The sequence below is a fragment of the Cydia fagiglandana genome, chromosome 18 (assembly GCF_963556715.1).
Source record: "Cydia fagiglandana chromosome 18, ilCydFagi1.1, whole genome shotgun sequence".
In the NCBI taxonomy this organism is placed as follows: Eukaryota; Metazoa; Arthropoda; class Insecta; order Lepidoptera; family Tortricidae; genus Cydia; species Cydia fagiglandana.
In genome coordinates this window covers 15,976,481-16,000,201 of record NC_085949.1, presented here as the reverse complement: position 1 = coordinate 16,000,201, position 23,721 = coordinate 15,976,481, and the positions used below count along the sequence as shown (strand labels likewise).

At 36.8% G+C, this 23,721-nt stretch overlaps 1 protein-coding gene and 1 non-coding gene across 6 annotated transcripts in view; one reads left to right on the top strand and one right to left on the bottom strand.

Annotated features, from left to right (window-relative positions):
- Positions 1–23,721, top strand: part of LOC134673397 (sodium/calcium exchanger 3) — a 217,329-nt gene that overhangs the window by 87,885 nt on the left and 105,723 nt on the right. The window lies entirely within an intron of this gene.
- On the bottom strand, positions 8,023–8,095 carry Trnas-gga (transfer RNA serine (anticodon GGA)). The gene has a single exon. It is a non-coding gene; the product is annotated as a tRNA-Ser (tRNA).

The window sequence follows — 23,721 nt, the reverse complement described above, 5'->3', positions numbered from 1 at the left end:
CGCCACTGTGTGCGAGGCAGGATTTTTCCAAAAGCGACCTCTAATAATAATTACTATAAAGATTACTTCCACCGCCCACTGTTTAATGCTATTAATGCTTTGCCGAATAAAGCCCTTATAATAGTCATAAAAAGGTTAATATTAAGGTATTCTCGTTTTTAATGGCGTTTATTATTACATCGCTAAGTGACTGGTGAAACTTTCTCTAATGGCCGTAATGTAATGTAATAATTCAGAGTCATAAAAAGTTATTATTGATTGCTTTATTTGTATTTGTATGATATACGAGTTGGTGTGGAGTTTGTAATCATATTATTGTCCAACGCCTCGGTTGTATCGAAAAACAACACCTAGGTGCGTATTTTGTTTGATGAATTAAATTCATCATTCAAATGGGCTCCTAGGGTAATCGATATGTCTATGTCGGCGGCCGATCGTAAGATTAGGCATATCGTGAACTTCCTAGGCATATCGTGAAACGTGAAATTCTCTGACTCGTTCCCTGAGTCGACGGAGCCCCGCTACGCGGGGCTCCTATTTCTGGGCAGTTTGCCCTTCGGGCCTCTGAAGCAACCTAATAGGTTCGTTAGGCTACCTATATATTGATTTAATGTGACTATCGTCAAAACATTACACAGGAACATTTAATTACGATCTGCCTGATCTTACGATCGGCCGCCGACATCTACATTATATTATATAGGTATATCGTTGTCTATTTAGTACCCATAACCATAACATAAGTCTTATTGAGCTGGCTGTGGGACTAGATACGTTTGTGTAGGTATGACCTATATATACTTGTACGGTAATGATTTCCCCCCATTCAATAAAAACTTACCCACTTATTCATGAATAAAACTTTACGGGCCTGATTTAGTTAAAATAAACTATGTTATATCCCTTTCTTACAAATACATAAGTCAAAATAACAGATAAAGACAAACGATTCTTAGCTTATTCAGGTCAGTACCTAAGGGGTTTATGAATAACTCCATTCCATTAATCTTTTACGACAACAAAACAACTATTATGTTCATATTATCACAAAACAAACTATAATCGATCTACTTTACACTTGGATGATATAACCAATGGAGACGCCATGTCTAAAATTTTCGGTACAAAATAGTCTGCCGTTTTTGCGGGGGAGGGGAACATCAAATGTATAGGTACGTCATGTCAGATAAACGTCAGTCCATACATATGGTTGACATGTGGTTGACCATTGGCCGCCTATTTTCGACAGAGGGGAACGCCTGTCAATGGCGGCTCCATTGTTAATTACTCCGAGACTTTACACCTCCACAAAAATGACAATAATGATAAATAAGAAAACCAACTCAAAACTAAAAAGTCGTAACACCCATATTAATTTATACAATATAGGCTCTTTCATTCCCAGAGCATAGACCTTGCTTATGGTGACGAATGACCGCTACAAAAATGACAATAATATACCGGATGTGGCCTGTAATACGAGCAAATAATTAAAGCATAGATTGTACTCCTCAAATGGTGACACTTTTGTTCAACAACTTTTAAAAATTATGACGTATTTAGACTCCTTATTTTTCATACAAAATATATATTATCTTCAATGGACGCCATCGCCACGCCATATCATTGTGATTGACGTTGCTTGTCACGCCTTAAACATAACAAAATTCGCAATACATTGCGTCTTAGAATAAACTTTAAAGTGTATTAAAAATCAAACCACAAGTTATTTTTAAAAGTCGCTGAACAAATGTTGGTCAGTATGAGGAGTACAGCCTACAGTTAAATTTTTTGCTCATGTTACAGGCCACACCCGGTAAAACAACTCACTCAAAACTAAAAAGTCGTAACATCCATTAGTCATTTATACAATATAGGCTCTTTCGTTCCTAGAGCATGGACTAACGGCTCGATTCGGGAAATGAATTTTCTTTTTTTCTTTAAATAAAATCTTTATCGCTGTAAACCTTAAACATTACTTTTTTTACATTATTAAATGTATTAACATTATAAAACAGGTAATAATTAGAGATTAACTAGATACTAGGCACGACGATCCTTTCCGCAAAAGGCGGATTGTTTAGCCTAAGCTCTATATTTTCTCCATAGAAACTATGTTAATATGGGCAACCGTTTCTAAATTATGGCCTTTTAAACATCCATGCAAAAAACTACTTTGTTCTAACCCTAACAGGTGACAGGGTCAATGAACTTACTTGTAAACAATCAGTATACGACAGGAAATTGTACAAATTTGTTGCCATCCAACTATTCTTAGGTCTGCTCACAACCACGGTAAGAATCGTTGCAGGATTTTCGCTTTCTTAGTGGTTCCACTTGTGCAATACTTAAATGAAGTAGAACTTATGTTATTCCTTAATATTAATACTACTAACCACAACGTTGTTTACAACGACAGTTCAAATTGTGACATTGACAACCGCTCAAAAGTACGCAATCGGCTTACAAATATCTCTGGTTTCCTTGACTGATAAAAAGGTTTTAGTTTCTTAACATATTTCACAAATTATTTTCGAATAATTGGAAACTATCTAAAATAATAAAAAAATACAAGTACAAGTGTTTGATGCACCAAATGAACTTGCAAAAATGAAATACTAAGAATAAATCAAGAATAAATACTTCTTAAATATGTACCTAACTAACAAACCTTCTTGCGTGGTAGGAAAGACGTCTGATGTTTGAAATTAAATTGTCATTGAACTTTACTTATCTAATGTCATATTCTTCAAATAAAAATGCCGTTGTTAGATGCTCGTGGTTATTTAAATTTGTGGGGCTGTGTAAAAGATATGGTGTACCAAACGGAATGTGAAACTGCGGACGAAATGAGACATTAAAGGCTAATTGCTGCTTTTGACAATCTGCGGAGGGAAAATGACGAAGAGCATACACTATCGCATGGACAATGTGCGCGGGCTCGGGTGCGGGCTGCGGCGTACATTATAAGACACGGAGGTACATTTGAAAACCGTATGTGAAGAGAATATAGTGTTAAATATTGGCAAAAAGTAATTATCTAAGGAAGTAATAAAATTGTTTGTAATATTTTTGCATTCATTTGATTTATTTGTCATTTATGCGTCATTCATACATCATTGAGATTTTGTCAACGATCGGAAAAAAGCGTAAAGTCCCGAGCTTTCCCGACGGAGATCCTTAACCTAGCCGTCATGTGCACATGCTATAGGGTTATCACAACAGTTAAAAAGTAGAAAATTTGGTATTTTTATTTTTTACTCAATTAACTATTCTTACCATTACCAATCTGCTTTGTATCACTTAAACGACCTAATACTTCCGGGAAGGATCGTCGTGCCTTTCCACCCTGTATAGTAAAGATATGTGACGTTCCAAGACAAAAGGTACCTTATGGCGGCTGGCGCCACGATTCGGGAAATGAATTAGAGATTCACTGAAAGAAAGCTAGAGCTAAAATTCATGAAATAGTAAAGATAATATCTTTATCTATTGGTTAATCTCTAATTCATTTCCCGAATCGCGCCGCTTGTTTGTGGTGACGAATGAAAGAGGAAAGTTGCGTGCAATTTCAGCAGATTTCGTTTTATTTCTCGCTGGGACGGAGAGGACATGTTAAGTTGTGTTTACGCTGGCAATGACACACCATGTGTAAAAACTTAAATGACATTCGAAAATGTATTCAATTGTTTACCGTAGATGACCCTTAAAGTTTGCCAGAGAGCCATAGAACGCATTATTGGTGTCAAACTGACTGACAGAATATGAAACTCCATCTTGCGCTTTCAAACTAAAGGTGGCCACTGACGAGCCTTCCAACAGTCCAAATAGCGTGGCTGCAATCCAAAATCGGTCCGTGTATGTCAAAAATGTTTAATATTAGGATGCCGTCCATTTGGATGAATCATTGAAACGGCATCCATTTGGAAGGCTCGTCAGTGGCCTGCTTAAGAAGACGAAGTGATTTGATGCGTTTATTTTTATTTTGTGCTAAAAACGCAATTTTCTAGCAAGCACGTAATACTGTCATCAATTTAGTATCTCCCTTCAAGTTGTTCCCAAATACCTACGCGTATTATGTAACGTATTTAAATGTATAAGCAAAACAAAGATGTAATTTTGTTTTTCTTAAAAAACTACGGGGGTCGAGACGACAATTTTTATTCGTGCTCAATTTAATTTGTGTTTCATATTAGTTTACTTCAAGTATAATATACATTTTACTGCCAAATTACATACAAATTAATGACGTAAACTTCCACTTACTAAAACGCTCAATCCTCTAGTTCATACGGAGTCATATATGTATAGCAGTTATAACATTGTACTCTATTGACATCTGTTATAGTTCAGATATTTTTATGGCATGCACACGAGGTTTAGAACTAAGTTCAGCCAGGCGTGGCTCACTCTGCGATTTCGTCGCTTTGCTACAGGTAGCTAAAAGTACATCCGTTCGACCCCAATTTTGGGGTTTGCCATAAGCCGCGCGTGGCGCTGTCGCCACCTAGCGGCCATATCTGTGCTGATCGTGACAGACGCGTTTTGTTAGAGAGTGAGTGTTCTGTAAAGTCTATTTCAATAGAACTTGCTAACTATGTAAACAAACAACGTAACTTTGTTTTATCACTGTTTCTCTTTGAATTTTCACACCACCTCATCAAATACCATTGAAACCATACACACATACACTATTGAAACGATTTGTTACGTAAAATATAACTGTATCTTGGATATTTAATTAAAAATTTAAAATGGTTTCATAAGTTATAGATGGTCAAGCAAATCTTGTCAGTAGAAAAAGGCGCGAAATTCAAATTTTCTATGAGACGATATCCCTTCGCGCCTACATTTTTCAAATTTGCCGCCTTTTTCTACTGACAAGATCTGCTTGACCAACTATAGGTTATAAGGACCTGATGGAATGACGGTTTTGTTTCTTTTAAATTCTACAATTGTCTATGATGGGTAGTGTTGTGACTAAAGTTTGTGATATAAACCCGCTACACACTACCCAACCCAGCATCTGTACCTACCGCCGCGTTTATAAAATACATCAATACATCATTCTTCAGTACTAATTTGTCTTCTGATCGTGATTAAACAAATTAAAAATAAGTAACTACCTACTTGTTTTTTACTTTTGGTATTTTATTATTCGATGTGGTTTGACATTAGTAATGTAGTAAGTAGGAGTCTTGCCCATCACTAGTAAATTCATCATTCAGAGACAATTTCAATATGGCGGTTTGTTTACATAGTTAGCAAGTTCTATTGAAATAGACTTTACCTAGTACTATTATTTATTGTGTGGTTCAGCGTACATGAGCCTTTACATTTGCTTACTTGTATTTGTGGCTATTTCGTCTATATGAAAGCTTGGGTAGGACTTTACGTAACATGGAGTCGTTTTATTTGACGTTTCTTTCCATCAAATTAATATTGTGCGGTCACCTTGACCTATATATTATTAGATATAGTTTTGTATAGTTCTTTATTTAGGAACCTTACTTTATACTAGATTACCGACAATATTATTATCAAAACACTGATTTAAACTTTCACGATTATTTAACATTATGAAACTACACAACGGGACTTAATCGCGTATTTATGTTTTAAGACTTACCTCCGACGTTTCGAGGACGGCGTTGTCCCCGCGGTCTCGGAGACCACGAACCGTCCTCGAAACGTCGGAGGTAAATCTTAAAACTTAAATACGGGAACAATTGTCATTCCATAAGTCTAGCTATAGTTATATTATACACGAGTAGATATAAGGTTGTTTTTGTTTAGTTTCAGAGATTTAACTATCAAGTCACCTATCTTAAAGGTAAAATTGTACATTGATAACCACACTCGCAGATCAGATGGCCAAGATACAGGCTCAGCCTAGTTTGGTCTCTGACGGATATAGTTATATTTTTGTATATTACCTAAATTTGTAAATAAACTTCCTTGAATTTTTTTTTTTGAATTTCGATTAAGTCCCGTTGTGTAGTTTCATAATATTATTATCACGTGTCAACCTCTAGACAACACGACCGGATTTGGTGAACACTTAATGGAAGCCGTTTACTACGAGTATATCAGTCGACTGTGTTAATTATGCATGAGCTACAAAACTATTGGACGCAGAAGGCCCGTTGCATACAAATATCTACTTACTGTACACTTAGGTATATACCGAGTGTGGCCTGTAACACGAGCAAATAATTAAAACATACATTGTACTCCTCAAACGGTGACACTTTTGTTCAGCAACTTTTAAAAATTATGAAGTATTTAGACTCCCTATTTTTCATACAAAATAAATATTATCTTCAATGGACGCCATCGCCACGCCATATCATTGTGATTGACGTTGCTTGTCACGCATTTAAACGTAACAAAATTCGCAATATATTGCGTCTTAGAATAAACTTTAAAGTGTATTAAAAATCAAACCACAAGTTATTTTTAAAAGTCGCTGAACAAATGTTGGTCAGTATGAGGAGTAGAGCCTACAGTTTCATTTTTTGCTCATATTACAGGCCACACCCGTTATGAAATGTCAAATCGTGGGCATAAGGAGCAACTGTGGTACCTAGGTACAATCACCTGCAACAATATGTTACTCTTTGAAAGCCGCAAAAATATGTGACACCGCTCTTATGGCTCTCAAATAAGATCGTGTCAGATATTTTTGCGGCCTTCGTTGTGTATTGTTGGTGACTGTACCTACTGGCGTTTAAACTAACCTATCGGGACTACCTATCAAAAATGACTTTAACAACGATATAGTATTGTGCCTTTAACTACTGTGTATCGTGCTAAATATCACAATATCAGATTTAATATGGAACAGCGCTTGCGGTTTGTTAATAGATGTTACCCATATAGTATTTAATTAATTCATGTCGCTTAAATAAAGCATTCTGATTGCATAAAGCCACAATAATGTTTTTGTTTCCTATGTTTACTAATGAGTAAAAATAACTCAATTATGCATTTATTCAGGCACGACTTCCATCCAATTTATGATGATTTCGGCCATGTTTCGGCAATGTCAAAAGTGTGCTCGTAGAGTATTTCCGTTGTTCAATAGTTGCTTTTAGTTAAGTGATAGCTGGAGCTTACATAGCCACGTCGGGTATTAACTAAATAATAGTTAACGCGTTTCAAGATACATTTTTAGAGGTTTATACCTCTAGATTATTACTAAACTAATAGATACGGCGGTATTCGAACAATGCTTATAAGATATCACAGCGATACGATACCGACCTGTCAGTGTCAAAAGTGACATTCCTGCAACCAAAAACGTCACTTTTGACATTGACATATCGGTATCGTATCACTAACATCTTTAAGCGGGGTCCCTTTGTTTCCCATAAAGTTTTAAGTCATAATGTATTGTTTGTCATATTATCGTTAGTCATAAAACTGAAACCGTTAACTTTTCAGGATTATGGTAAAGTTATTCTATAGATAGGTTAGGTTTGGTTAGGTTTGTTTTATGGCAATCCTGAAAAGTTACGCTTTTCCGAGAACAACCAATTATGACTAACGAAAATTCGGACAAACAATACATTATGACTTAAAACTATTTGGGAAACAATTGAGACCCCTTATAAGCTTTGTTCGAATACCGCCGTATCTATTTCACATCATGACTATTAACAATTCACTTGACTTGGCATCAAATGACTAGTAAAATGTACTTATTTTACCAATACATATTTGTATATCATGACTATCATGAGGCTTCAACATGATACCGCTTACAATTGATTAAATAGCAAATAATTCGCTGTAGTCACAATATCATGCCAGTCAAAGAGCAATTTAACTATTGTGTTATTACTATAAGTATGTATAGTTTTTACTGCTTTAAAGCCGACCACTGACTAACAGGCTGCCGGACGATATCGGCCTGTCATTTATGTGATGAAGACTAAATATTTGTTCCTGAGTCATGGGTGTTTTCTATATATATAAGTATTCCAAATTTTATATTAAAGGAAAAAATGGAAAAATTTACGCTTCCGGCAGGACTTGAACCCGCATCCTCCACAATCCGTGTGTTGCTCTTAACCAATTGAGCTACGGAAGCCTACCACGACATCGCAAATCTTTCCATTCCTTTCTTTATGTAAACACGCCTTTTGGGGTGGGGTAATTTTTTCCTTTAATATAAAATTTGGAATATCGCTCGCAGACGTATCTGCTTGTTAAAAAATTGATATATAAGTATGTATATCGTCGCCTAGCACACATAGTACAAGCTTTGCTTAGTTTGGAGCTAGGTTGATCTGTGTAAGATGTTCCCAATTTTTTTTTTATTATTTATATGTGGCTATGGGTAGGTACTTCATATTGAATATTCGGGCATGCTACGGCACTTCACAGTACCTACAACTATTTTCACGACACAAAATTTCCCTAACACAACTCTCAAAGCAGATATAAGCAAAGTAATAGCCCGTGTCTACATAAAACACTGGATATATGTTCAAAAGTTTGCTTGTTAGGTCGAAAATTAGTATTTTACAAGCTAATCTAGGTCGACATGTGTTGGTTTACTTTAGCAAAACTATTATAGTGACAAAACTGAGAATTTCTATTCTGGACTTTATTAGACATGAAATAAAGTTGAAGTTAGGATGGCATGTCACCACTAATTTTGTGTAAAGAACCGCTACGTCTTTGTTATATTTAAGCTAATTTCTAGTTGTCAGCGGCTGTTCTTTTGTGATTACTTGATTACTGTGTTGGTTCTAAGCTTCTAAGTAACTTGGATGATTCATGGTTAGTTTCACTAGACATATCAACCGAGATATAGAGAATAGATAGCGATTTCAGGCAAAATAACTGCCGTATTCGAACTTCAAGATATTCACGAGAGACGACACGTACTAGATACGTTATAGTTTAGATTAGCAATTCGGGGAACCAATGTCACTTTTACGTTAGATAGAGTAAGATATCTATTAGATGTGAATTGGATCTCTAAGTCATATCCTGTGGAAATCGTTCAAGAGTATCTCCAGAATCGCGCAAATGTCAAATTTGGCTGGTTAGATCTTAAACATATCGTTATCGTATCTTAGTGATGTCTAAAAGATATCTAATAGACAAACATCGGATTCTTGGGGGCAAATTGTATGACGGATAGGGATCCCGTCCCGTCCCAAGAATCCGATGTTTGCTAATAGATGTCTATTTCAAAAGCCGAATCGGGCCCTAAAAGAAGAAAACAACACGTATGACTTAACATATAAGCCACGAAATGACTCAGCATGATGAAAATCCCGACTCAGCATGATGCTAGCTTGGCTGGGCCAGCGCTGGTCTTCCGTCGGGGCCTTGATTATGATATGGGGCCCATTCGGATTTTAAAATAGACATCTATTAGATATCTTTTAGACATCACCAAGATACGATAGCGATATGTTTAAGATCTAACCTGTCAAATTTGACATTTGCGCGATTCTGGAGATACTCTTGAACGATTTCCACACGATGACTTAGAGATCCAATTCACATCTAATAGATATCTTACTCTATCTGACGTAAAAGTGACATTGGTTGCCCGATTGCGCTGCAAAAGAGAACTAGTTGATATCTAAACTATAACGTATCTAGAATGGATCTAGTACGTGTCGTGTCTTGTGAATATCTTGAAGTTCGAATGCGGCAGATGGACCGTGATTACCGGGGGCTCGAAAACAATACAAAAGGTAATCGCGGTCTATATTCCGGTCAATATAAGTCTAAGTAATTACTTTTTTAATATTTAAAAAGAGTTTCATGGACCCTCCGCCAAAAGCCGCTCCAATCAGTGAACGCATATATTTAGTATGGAAACCGCCTTTAGGAACATTACCGTTCAAATTCTCGGGCCAAATTAGCACACATACACAATTACGCCTACATTCAAATAGGACGACGCGTTTACAGAGCCTGTAATCAAAGCTGGTAAACAAAATAAGAGTCATCTTTATTACTCTAATGGTACATAGCTAAGTGTAGATGAAATGCATATAATGTCAATAACTACCAATCAGCGACATTAATCCGCTAATAACCTTCTTGCTGTACGTACTGGCCGCTTAGAGTTCGCGGTTCATATTTGATTAGAATATGACTTGGACAGGGATGTTTATGCCATACAGTGAAGAACCAGTCAAATAATTCACGTATAATAATTTAATGCAGATTAAAAGATAACTAGTTAAAATGACATGACAGACTAACTCAACATAAGTAAATATATATCATTGTTGTATAAATGTATTCCGCTATAATAAGTATTTTGTATATTTTATTATCTATCTGTATGGCAGTGCGAAGTCACGTTCAGGTATAGTCTGTCCGTTTTTCTAAGATCAAGTACGCCACAGTAAATGTATGGCGAACTTGATCTTAGAAATCGGACTGGCTATACAGTCTGCAAAATTTACATGGGTACAAGAATCGGGTCAAAAATATTTGAACAGGCGGAGTCACAATAAATCCCCACTTTCAGTTCAGAATATTTTATATGTATATAGCCGGTCAAGCAAGTTTGTCAGTAGAAAAAGGTGCAAAATGAAAATTTTGTATGGGACCACAGCCGTTCGCGCGGTGTACTTTCGTTTGGGCCAAATACTTTTCGCCAAATTTCACTTCCCAACAAACTTATCGTAAACGTTTCATTTCCCAAAGAACCTTTAGCAAAGTGACACTTCGCATGTAATTTATTTGGTCAAATAATCATTTGGCATGATTTTACTTTGTCAAATTTTATTAGGACAAAAACTTATTTAGCAAACGTTTTTTATTGTCTAATATTATATTCCAAAAAGATGTTTGGTCAAAATTGTCACTTCGCAAATTTGACAAACAGGCATCTCTATTTAAAGTACTTTTTGTAATGCTAATATAGGTACGTTAAATTCTACGTAATTTGGGTGGGTTCGGTTAGGTTTGAACTGCGATCCTCACAAAACGGAACCGCTATCAGAAAAGTGGGTTAGGTTAAGTTAGAATAGAACTGTGACCCTCACAGAATCGAAATGCTATTAGAAAAGTGGGTTAGGTTAGGTTAGAACTGCGGTCCTTACAGAAACGAAATACTATGTACTAGAAAAAGGTCATCAAAGTGGATTAATTAATTTAATAGAATAACGAGAAGTAAAGAATTTGCATGACATATTAAACTAAAATGTGGTTTACATATTGGTGGTTATTTACTATTTTTGGGTTACAATGATTACTTTGGTGTTATTTGCTTTAATAGAATAGCAAGATGTAACAAATTTGGTTATCATTTTACATTAAGGCGCTCTTATATTTGAGTTTTACGTTTCCGAGGGGGTGAAGCAGACGGGTGGTAGAACAGGCGGGCGGGCGCCCCGCGCGCCCCGCCGCACCATTCCCGCGCAGCACGTCTACATCCTTATTCTGGCGCCATCGGTATTCTGAATATTCTGATTTGTCAGTTCCGGGATTTTTTCCGGCAATTAATATCGAATAAGGTTTATTAGCAAATTCGTATTTTAATGAGTACTTAATGAAATTATATACAATATGAGAGTATACCCCGACAAACTAAGAACTTAATCAAATTATACACAATTATTATGAGACAGAAATTAGTACTTCCTTACCTTAAAAATATAATAGAGTTAGACCAAGAAAATTCTGCAACGATTTTGATTGCACACGCAGTGCAAGTGTTATTTTCAACGACAAACCTTTATGAAATTATGATTAACACTTGCACTGCGTGTGCAATCAAAATCGTCGTAGACTTGGTCTAATTCTAGAAGTCAATTTCGGGCAAGTAGGTATTGAAAATAAGGAAGAATACTGTAGTTCGTTTTTTTTAGCATTAAAAGTAAGGTAAGCGATCTTGACATGTCTTTTGATTGAAAATCGCTTTTTAAAAATCAGTAACTATTACTTATGAAAGCTTATTTTATATATTAGGACTTTTATTTTGTATAAAATCAATCAACATTTGGCATGATAGGTCACATCCCCGTAGCTGTAGGCGTCCATAGGCTATGGTGAATGCGGGTCGTATGCTTGCTTGCCACCAGTGTGGTATATAAAAACAGCATTTTTTGAAATTAATTTCCATATAGCACGGTACGGACTTGGCGGAAATAAGGTAGAAGTACTAGTGCTCAACGCTGCACTAGTATTCGACACGGCCACTTTATGTCAAAGTGACAAGAATTAAATTTGAATACAGAAAGATCGTCGCCGTTCAAATTTAACCTATATTACTTTGACATAAAGTATAGTGTGTAGCTTTCAAATAGAGCTCAACGGCTAATCCTATTGTCTATTGTTAAGTAAAACCGCACGTGCTACTACTTACTACTTACCTGCAAAAAAGGGTCTTAATTATTTTATTTGGGACCTGAGCGCGGGCTAGGCCAACGCTCAAAAAACCAGTGTAGGTGCGCTCTCCGATAACGCGCCTTTGTTACGCATCTCGATGACACATTTTAGACTGGTTCTGTAGCGTTCGACTCGCCGGCACTCAGTAACCGAAGTACGTATTTTTTATGCAGGTGGTTGTGGCACGTGGCACGAGCAGTTTTACTTAACAATAGACAATAGGATTAGCCGTCGAGCTCTATTTGAAAGCTACACACTATACCCATGTCGAATACTAGTGCAGCGTCGAGCACTAGTACTTCTACCTTACCTAATACAAATACAAATACAAATAATTTATTGAAAAAAGTATAGTACAATGGTTGTTCTTAAAGACTAAGAATTTACATAGAGACACGTGTTTTACAGATGCCTGAACTAGGATTCCCTGTGTTTCAGGCAGCGAAGGACAATATTAAATTTATTTATTTTTAATTATTCACTTATGAACTATATTTATTACACAAAATAACTGTAATCGCCTTAACAAAGAAGTAGGTTCTTAAGTATTAAAAATCACAGAACAGTATTAGGTAATCATTTTACGACTATTAGTAGGTTCTCTGTATCATCGTACGTCATTTTTTGAAGGGCGCGTCGTAGAGTATTCTTACAACAAGCATAGCTTAGTGGGTATACGTCTAGTATTGCATTTAGCCTGTTGTTCAAAAGTGGACCTAAAAAGACAAAAAATCTAGATGAAAAAATGTGTTTTCTTTGTACTGTTTGGATACATATAATATCCTTGCGCCTTTTATTTCTATATTCAGAGTTGAAAGGAGTTCTGGCGTGCTGCTTTAGTGTTGTGCTTATATTAAACACAAAACCATTTTAGGCATTTTTCGACCACTTCTCTTAAAACGCATGTAGGTAACTCGGAAACTAAAAGCGGTGAAATGGTTACCACCATACACTAAACACTCCCACATAGGTATTTGAAATCCGTACACATATGTTTATAAAAATGATTCAATTTGATTAATTTAATAGCCTTTAATAAAATATGTTTACACAATTTATCAATGACTGAATTCCGGATTGGTTAGATGGGTGTGTGCCTTTGCTTCCCAACTTGTTATAAAATGACAATATGACGGGCGAATGTCTGAAATATCACAGTAATTAAGAATTATTTTGCTTTTCTTCGTAAGTATGTTGAAAAACATTGTGTGTATAACATATTTGCATATTTATACAGTGAATACCCATTTTATGAAACGTCCACTAAACTAGCATAGGTCCGATGCTGGCAGTGGCCACGGGCGTACTGGCGCGGGGAATGGGCGCAAGGTATTGCCGCGTAGGGTGCAATTTAGTAGGCAAAAGTTGAATTCATAAAATTATGAATGAAAAGATTAACGTATCAATAAAAAGACCAGCAATAACGAAGATTTACTTAAAACCTATCGAATGAGGTAAGTTTCATATCCATTTTCGTCGTAGTACTTCTAAAATATGGATCAAAAGACAGCTTTAAGCATGTTTTCAACTTAAGATTCTATCGAGAAAATAATGAGCCGCTGTGTTTCTGACAAGCAAAAACGTAGTTCAAGGACTAAAGTTATACATACTAGAAAATAATGCATGAAATCCTTGTAAAAGTCTGTAAATATGGTTACAAAATAGCGCATTTTACTACACACCGCGCCTTAAAATGGAGTTTTAATTTTAGTGATCATTTACTACATATTATTGGCAGTAAGAATGTTTTTTTGACGTTACATTTTACTATGTATATGTAATGATCAATTAAATACCAGACAAATAAAATTCTGCAGCCTCCTCTCTATTGGTATGTAAATTATATGCCATGCAATATTTTGGGACATGTAAGTTATGCTTAATGATACATTTGACTAAATAATATTTGGGAAAATGAAACTTGTCTAAGTAATTATTTGCTAAACAATAACTTGCCAAAAAAGACTATTGCTAACTGAAAATTTGCGATAAGTTGTTTTGCCAAACATTTTTTTGGGAAATGATAATTTGGGAAACATAGTTTGGGATGTGATACTTTGGGAAACGTTTTTGGCCCATTCATTAGTATACCGAAATGTATCATTAAGCATAACTTACATGTCCCAAAATATTGCATGGCATACAATTTACATAGGTACTAATAGAGAGGAGGCTGCGGAATTTGCTAAAGGTTTCTTTGGGAAATGAAACTATTGCGATAAGTTTGTTGGGAAGTGAAATTTGGCGAAACGTATTTGGCCCAAACGAAAGTACACCATTCTAGATATCTTGCCAGGCATCCACTCAATTTCATGTCTCTCTAATTGGACGCTTTTTTCCATAGTTCTCTGCGAATAGCATCTTGTGGGAATCTGAATGGAAAGTAATGTAAAATGGCAATACCAAATTTGATTATTAATTTGAAATAACTAGGTAGTTTTTTTATAGCTCCATCTCATGAAATAAAAAAGGAAAATACAAATCTGTAAGAAGGAATTTATTTATAATTATATATAAAATACCTAAACCAAACACAAACACAAGTTAATAAAATAGTCTACTTCATTTGGCATAACACCATCCCTATTATCCTCGCAATTTAAAAAGTCGTATGTTGTTATGAAAGTCGTATGCAGTTGTTACGTTTTAGCTTAGCACGGTAGTATTGAAAACAAATAGTCATGTTTTTTCCAAATTTTACTGAAGTTATTTGTTTACTACAAGTGAAAAGTGATTCCACTGTCCTTGGTATGAACTAAAATAACTTCTGCAGCACTTCACGACACATGAATATATTTTTAATTACAAAAAACGTTGTTTTTATAAATCAATTTAGCCATTTGTCACTGACTGTCATCTCGGTCGTACTGAGATTGCCAATCGAGCAGTTTGTAAGTACCGCCTATCGCGGGGTAGTTTGCGTTGGGTCATAATTGAGCGGACAGAATACTTCCATGTATATCATTTCGCTGGCTCCAATACAAATGAAGTTAAGCATTCATTTTAAAATGACAAGCTGAAATGACATGAAGCTTTGCATGGAGGCCTATTATATAGATGGCTTTATGCACATGATAAAACATCCGTCACTGTTTAACAAAACGCGATTGAAAGTGACCGTATATCGTTTTATCACACTGTCATGTAGACAAGAACGACCATGATATTCGTAATGGACATTCTTAAATAAATAAACAAATAAATGAATATTATAGGACATTTTTTACACAAATTGACTAAGCCCCACGGTAAGCTTGAGTTGAAGCAAGTGAGAAGGCTTGTGTTGTGGGTACTCAGACAACGATATATATAATATATAAATACTTAAATACATAGAAAACAACCATGACTTAGGAACAAATATTTGTGTCATCACACAAATAAATGCCCACTGGGATTCGAACCCGGGACCATCGGCTTCATAGGCAGGGTCACTACCCACTAGGCCAGACCGGTCGTCAATTCTTGTAACATATGTTGATATATCTACGTCTGGTACGGTCACGGACTTTAATTGTTGAGCCATTTAGGGTTTACTTTACATTGGACATTTCATATCGTTAGTATTGATAACCAAATTAGCTTGAACCCTAAACCATTAAAATTTGCGACTGATCAATGTACATTTTGTTGCGAGGAATTGTATTTCTAAAAATTAATTGACACTTTAAACTGTCGTGTTTTGTACGCATATTTAATTTAGTAAAACTAGGCACTAAAGATTAGTAATTAATTATAAAACTTTTTCAGTAAAAAGTTCATCCTAAATCACGATATATCTCAACTGTAAGGTACATTTCGTTGGCTAAACTTACAATTAGCTCTTTAAAGATTAAAGGTTCTATAACTCAGATAACTGGCTACATTTATGACGTTTCTTTCCTACAAACTCTTAGACATTTTATTCAAACATGTGCCTTCTCGCATTGTAACAAGGTACATAATCGAGTAAGTTTTGATATGCACATAAGGAAATGCGAAGTCTGTATTCCCTCTCAGATAAATCAGCGAGGAGTTATGCGAAGCGGCAAATTGGCGTTGCTTCTCCTTAATTCACGATACATTCACAAAAGACCAACTCGAGCTTACATTCCGGTATCAAAATGATGTTCCTTTGCTATCTTTTGCGCGTGCATTTTGCGTATGTATTCGTATGTAAGAAATACTGTATCATCACTCATCATCACAGGCCTTTCCGTCTATTGCAGACGATTTATGCGTTGCTGTTTAGACAACGGGTTTGGTGACTGTGAGAGGCACGACCTCCCATATATTTTACAGAGAAAACTCATGCCACCTGAGGTTCCAGTCCCGGTTTGCTTTCTGCGACACCTTCTGCTATTAAATCAAGCTTGGTCGCATAGCCTTCTCCCCTCCACAACACGCTTGCGCCATCCATCACGGTCTTCAGCTAAGGCTTCCCAGGCATGGTGGTCGATTTCAAATGCAAACACGTCTCGCTTATTTACAGTCTTTAAAGCGCTGCATCGGTCTTACAACGTAGGTACGTATTATCACTACACCTTATAAAATAATGTCCAGCGCCGCGTCTGTATGTTTGTGTGTTTATTTGCGATAAACCCAAAAACTGGTGAACGGATTTTCATGTGGTTTTCACCTATCAATAGAGTGATTTTTTAGGAAGGTTTACGTGTATAATTTGCTACTTACGTGCGAAGCCGGGGGGGGGGGAGTCCCTAGTTGTATTATAAAACAGCTACCTGTTTTAGGTACGTGTATCTACGTACCTAATGAAATAAATTTAAGAAAAAATATAACATACTAGACTTCCATGTCTTTCATTTAGGGATGACTCACGGGCCGTGTCCGGGTCGGAGCTACCGGCGCTTACTTTTCTATGACATGACAGGCGATCACGTGTTGCTTTTCATAGAAAACGATGCGCCGAAAGCTCCGGTCCGGACACGGGCCGGTCTAACGTGAGTCATCCTTTAGGCGATTTTCCTGTTGAAATTAAGTGATTTAAACAAGTGTTTTACCGTTAAATTGTTTGCTCGTATTACAAAAATCCCAGAAAGAATCAAACCGTGATGAATTTTGCCGCAAAGCAAACTTTGGCCAAGAGTTAAATTAACGTGAAATTCGTACAAGTTACACGTGTTAAAGCCGCTTCGACAGGGAAAAATCCAATCCGATTAATGGCCTACGAAGAAGTTCCGCAGATACCAGAATATTTCAGTATGAATGGCGAAAGTTATTGCTAAAAACTGAACTCACTTTACTGGTTTAGTAGGCTTAGCATAAGAGCGTCGCAACTCTAGGTATCTTGGTTATAACAACAGTGTGGGTAGCTGAAAATGAATAAAGTAATTTTTGAATAAAGTTTATACATATTAGCCTGACATGGCGCAGTCAGTAGGCTACGAATACGAACCTACTTACGCTCCTAAAGGTAAACTGTTTTCCAGCCTTTTTAGGGTTCCGTAGCCAAAGGGTGAACACGGGACCCAATTACTAAGACTCCGCTGTCTGTTTGTCCGTCTGTCCATCCGTCTGTCTGTCACCAGGGTGTATCTCATGAGCCGTGATAAAATTTTCACAGATGATGTATTTCTGCTGCCGCTATAACAACAAATACTTACTAATAAAAACCGGGCAAGTGCGAGTCGGACTCGCGCACGAAGGGTTCCGTACCATAATGCAAAAAAAAAACGAAAAAAAAAGCAAAAAAAGAAACGGTCACCCATCCAAGTACTGACCACTCCCGACGTTGCTTAACTTTGGTCAAAAATCACGTTTGTTGTATGGGAGCCCCATTTAAATCTTTATTTTATTCTGTTTTTAGTATTTGTTGTTATAGCGGCAACAGAAATACATCATCTGTGAAAATTTCAACTGTCTAGCTATCACGGTTCGTGAGATACAGCCTGGTGACAGACGGACGGACGGACGGACAGCGAAGTCTTAGTAATAGGGTCCCGTTTTACCCTTTGGGTACGGAACCCTAAAAAGTACGGAACCCTCGGTGGGCGAGTCCGACTTGCATTTGTCCGGGTTTTTAACTGTACTGTGTTAGAGAGGGTCGGGTAATCTATCTTCTCTATATCTTGCGAGATACTTTCTCAGCGCCCCTAGTGATTCAGTCGTAGGGCCGGGTTGCATACGCAATCGACGAACTAATCAAGTAATCAATGCAAATTAATTATGGCGACAGTTACTGTTACTCCTTGAGAAAGCTGCCAAAAGTTTAATTAAACTTTAAAGTATTACCTAATACCAGTAAATTTTGACACATTGAACAGTAATTGAATCGAATAAGTTGCGTTCTCGTGCGCGAGTCCATACTTGAAGTCGAGCGACTCGCGCGAGGTGTATGGAGTTGCACGATTGAAGGTCCTATCTGATAACACATACAGATCTCAAAGTCATACTATTTATTTATGTAGATTGCCTAGTTGATGCTCGGTAAAATAAAACACTGAAAATGTTTCTGATCCTACTGTAACAAACTGTATGCTAACAGGAATCAATCAATTTGATGGCAATCGTGTTTCTGAGCACGGTCCCATTGTACGCGCGTCAGTCAAGAGGCTTCAGACGACTTTTATAATCCGGACGAAGGTTGCTATCGCTCCAGTGTCTAACTTGACATGTATTGTTGTCCCATTTTAAATGCATAAAGAGGGTTTACGGAATATTTTACAGGTATTTTGAGGCAAATTTGGCCTTGCTAGCCGCGTTACGGCTTACGATTGACGTTCATATTGTTTATTTAGGGTTACCGTCATCGAAAGTGATGAGGGAGTAGTCCCTAATTATATTATACCGGGTGTGGCCTGTATTATGAGCAAAAATTTTACTGTAGGCTGTAATCAACATTTGTTCAGCAACTTTTAAAAATAACTTGTGGTTTGATTTTGAATACACTTTAAAGTTTATTCTAAGACGCAATGTATTGCGAATTTTGTTATGTTTAAGGCGTGACAAGCAACGTCAATCACAAATGATAAGGTATGGCGATGACGTCCATTTAAGATAATATTTATTTTGTATGAAAAATAGGAAGTCTAAATACTTCGTAATTTTTAAAATTTGTTGAGTAAAAGTGTCACCGTTTGAGGAGTATAATCTATGTTTTAATTATTTGCTTTGGTTACCCTGTATAGGTAAAATGAATGTAGGTAAAGCTCTGTTTGAGCTCAACTAAAAATCGGGAAGTGGGTTTTTATCTTCCGAGATTTGACCCACACTAACAAACATACTAACAAGGAAAGTTGTATAAATTATTATTTATCGCGTAAAAAAGACCAAGTGTGGGTAGTTTGAACTCGCGCGGCTAGAAGATGTTGATGTCAGCTTTAGCCAGTCTTCTCCGAAACCCCGGGGACAACGCCGTCCTCGAAACTAAATTAAATAACTTAATTATACGCGATTAAGTCCCGTTCTGCGAAATAATAATGAGTAAAATTTGTGAAAGATTAAATAAGTTATTATAAATGTTTGTAAAAATAACCTGACTAAAATACTTCCCCTAAAGAACCCTAAAGAGCGCTAAAACGGTTGTTTCAAATCAACGAAGGGCAGAAAAAGTCTGCCGAAAATTTCGGATTTAAGATAACCTGAATTATCCCAACGTTTTCCTGAACAATGACATGGCCGTAATGATAAAAATACTGGTCATTTACCCAAATCCCCTTAGCTTACAAGCGTTCTTGGAATTTTGAATGGTAATCAGCTTCGTTTACAATTATATTAAGGGCTTTTCTTATCAGACGACTTGTAAGAAGAATATTCTACGCTGTTTTAGATTGGGTTTCTAATTCCATATTCTATTCTGTATTCTAGTTTTTAAGAAGAATTCCCCAAGTGGATAAAATTCTCTCTTTCTGTTCCACCCGATATTTAATATGTCTGTCTATATCTAAAGTTTTGTTGTGTAAAACACTTGTGCTCGTATTTATGTTTTAAATTTGTAGATTTCGTGTGCGTTGTCTCATTGTAACACATCGTAAATATAGCATTGTTGGTGCAGCGTAATGGTGTTAACCGAATTGGTATAGATAATTCCAACTGAAATGGTAATTAATTAAGGTTAATATAGAGGTAATTAACGTTAATTAATCATTAGGGTTGAAATTGTTTATACCAATTTCGTTAACACCACTCCACTGCACCGAAAATGCTATAATATTTAAGATGTCTGCTCATTGTCATACAATCATATGTGACAGTGTGTTAAATTAGACATGAGCATGTAGACCTCTTTATCCATACCTACATATTCGCCACATGTACCTACTAATCTAACCGTACCTTAATATTCATGTCTAGTCTGTTGAAATGAACCACATCATAGATTACGCCCGTTTTCACCCTATTAATCATCTTCATACCACATAAGATCTCACGTATAACAATATTTATTACAAAGGCATTAAGAACCATTATTATGAGGCACGGGTTGCTATGACAGGGGTGTAACCGGGCGAACTAATCCCTAGCAGAAGGATCTTTTCGTCGTGAAGTGCGTGAAAGGGCTTTGCAAACTGCTATGAATGAGGCTTTGTATGTCTGGAATAGAGCGTCTTCTAAGTTATGTTTTAGGTTATAAGGAGAACTGTTTTGGGTCTAGAAGGCTGAAACAATACCATTGCAATTCCACTTAATTATAATTTGTGTCAGTTTGGGTCACATTTTACGACACTATTAGTATTACTCGTAGGTAAGTATATATAACCTACTGAAAAAATTTATGCCGCCTGTATAGCTCTGGTTTCCTAGGATAGCGGTTTCGTCATAAAGCGGCCATCTCCATACAAAATACTACTCCCTCTATATTTAGTCGTATTATTTTGTATGGAGGCGGCCGCTATATGACGACACCGCCATCCTAGGAAACAGAAGTAGTGTGAAGCGTAAAAACGAGCTTTTATTTCTTTTCCTTTGCTTTGTCTACAGAAGAGACACGAAAGTTAAGAATACCATAAAATGTCTATGGTGGTCCAACTATCAATCAAAACACGAGAGCAAAAATCGGACACTTGGAATGGAAAAGTTTTTTGTCAAAAATGTTAATTCCTTCATCCCTAACATTCTTTTGCCTATGGCATTCATCCCTGCTCATCTTCTCCGTTACTGGTGCTACTTTCAAACTTCCCCTTATATGCTCAAGCAATAAAGCTTTTGAATGTGGTATAAATACGACAATAGGTGAATTACGTTAATAAAAGAAGCAGAAATTTATCCGTCCTACAACAAAAAACCGGGCAAGTGCGAGTCGGACTCGCGCACGAAGGGTTACGTACCATAATGCAAAAAAAAAAAACAAAAAAAAGCAAAAAGAAAACGGTCACCCATCCAAGTACTGACCCCTCCCGACGTTGCTTAACTTTGGTCAAAAATCACGTTTGTTGTATGGGAGCCCCATTTAAATCTTTATTTTATTCTGTTTTTAGTATTTGTTGTTATAGCGGCAACAGAAATACATCATCTGTGAAAATTTCAACTGTCTAGCTATCACGGTTCGTGAGATACAGCCTGGTGACAGACGGACGGACGGACGGACGGACGGACGGACGGACGGACGGACGGACGGACAGCGAAGTCTTAGTAATAGGGTCCCGTTTTACCCTTTGGGTACGGAACCCTAAAAAGGGAATTTTCTCATATCCCGACAATAATGTCGCAAGATTACGAAACGTAACAAATTACACATATTTGGGTGCAGAATCCTTGAAATGCGTAATATAGCGGGTAGCTTAGAACATAGACTAGGAATCATATAGACCGAGTTTAGAGCAATTATTTCATGCAACCGATGATGCCAAAAATGCGGGGCCGAGGTGAGCAAAATCCCGTGCCGTGATTGGTCCGTTCAAAGACACGGACGTCACACAAAGACACTTTCGACTCGAACATGGAGTAAAATTACCGTATGCGTGGCAGAGGGGGTAGCGCGACTATGCTAAGTCTGGAGGATGTCTCGTCTGTGGCTTAGAACAAGCAAGCCACTAAGCTTATTCTTGTGTCAGTGAAATAGACAGCTATTTTAAAAGGAGGCAAAGTTATACTCTGTATCTTTAAGTATTTAAATAAAAGTAAACAAAATCTACCTTTAAATGGCTCCTTAAGCCAGTTGAGGGTAGATGAAAACATTACATGATCAAATCATGTAGGTTAAAGTCAGATCCAGGCGGTTTTGTATTTGGTTGGTTAACCAATAAATGTTATAACTACACGAAAATGTACAAATTGTTTGTTTAATTTTATTTAAATACATAAATATACAGACCATAGTGATTCATCGTACACTTCCAGTTTGAAAAATACAAATCAATTAATGAATAAGTTAATGTGTTTGTAAGTCACAATATTATTTCACTAAATACTTTGAGGAAACTGCAGCAAGGCTGTAAAATTTGTGTATCAACCTCACATTATGTAGATTTCTTTTCCATTCAATATACCGTCGACAACGGCCGATCAAGACCGTAAACACAACGATACAAAATCAATTACATCCAATTTTATCTCTTTTCTCCAGCGTTAGCTTCACTGCTCGGAGATACGGGACTAGGGTTGCCATATGGAAGAATTAAATGTCCTGATAAAAATCCGGAGATCACCCTAAAAATCCGGACATTTCTTGTAGCAGAGATTTGGCGTAGCTTGAACGACGCCCCGGCGGCGCGCTGCTCTCTACGGTGTACTGTATCGTGGATCTACTTTTCCCTTTCCCTTCGCCCGATCCCGTAGCCCCCTCCCCGGGCGCGCATTTTATTTTTATAAGGTCATTCCTAAAAATTCGAACACATGCCAAGTCCGGCCGCAATCCGGACAAAGGGTCAAAAATCCGGACATGTCCGGACAAATCCGGACGTATGGCAACCCTATACGGGACTGTCTCACAAACTTCCAGCTCTCGGGACCCGTGATAAATGATCTCACCCAAGCTGACTTACGCATCTTTTTACTTTTAACCAGCTTACTTTCACAACATCACATGCCACTTGAGCCATCCATTTGAAATTCAACCTTAAATCTGAAACTTTAGGTATAAATTCGAGTGAGTTTAAGACTTGAAGATGTTACCTTTTTGTAGTAGCGTGTAGGAATGCGTATGCGGCACGCTTATAAGGGTGATTCCATGAAACCCGGTTAACTTTGTGTTTCAGAAGTTTTCATAGTTTCATATTAAACATGTTAGATATTTTATGTAATAGGGATTCAATATAAAAGCTGTTTATTCGGGTCACTCGTTTTGTAATTGATCACTATGTTATTTATTATAGAAAATAATGTTCATATGTCTCAAATGTCAGTCCCTAGCCCTGTCTCATTTCCAAATTTTAGATTATGTTCTTTTTTAATTTGGTGATATACGCC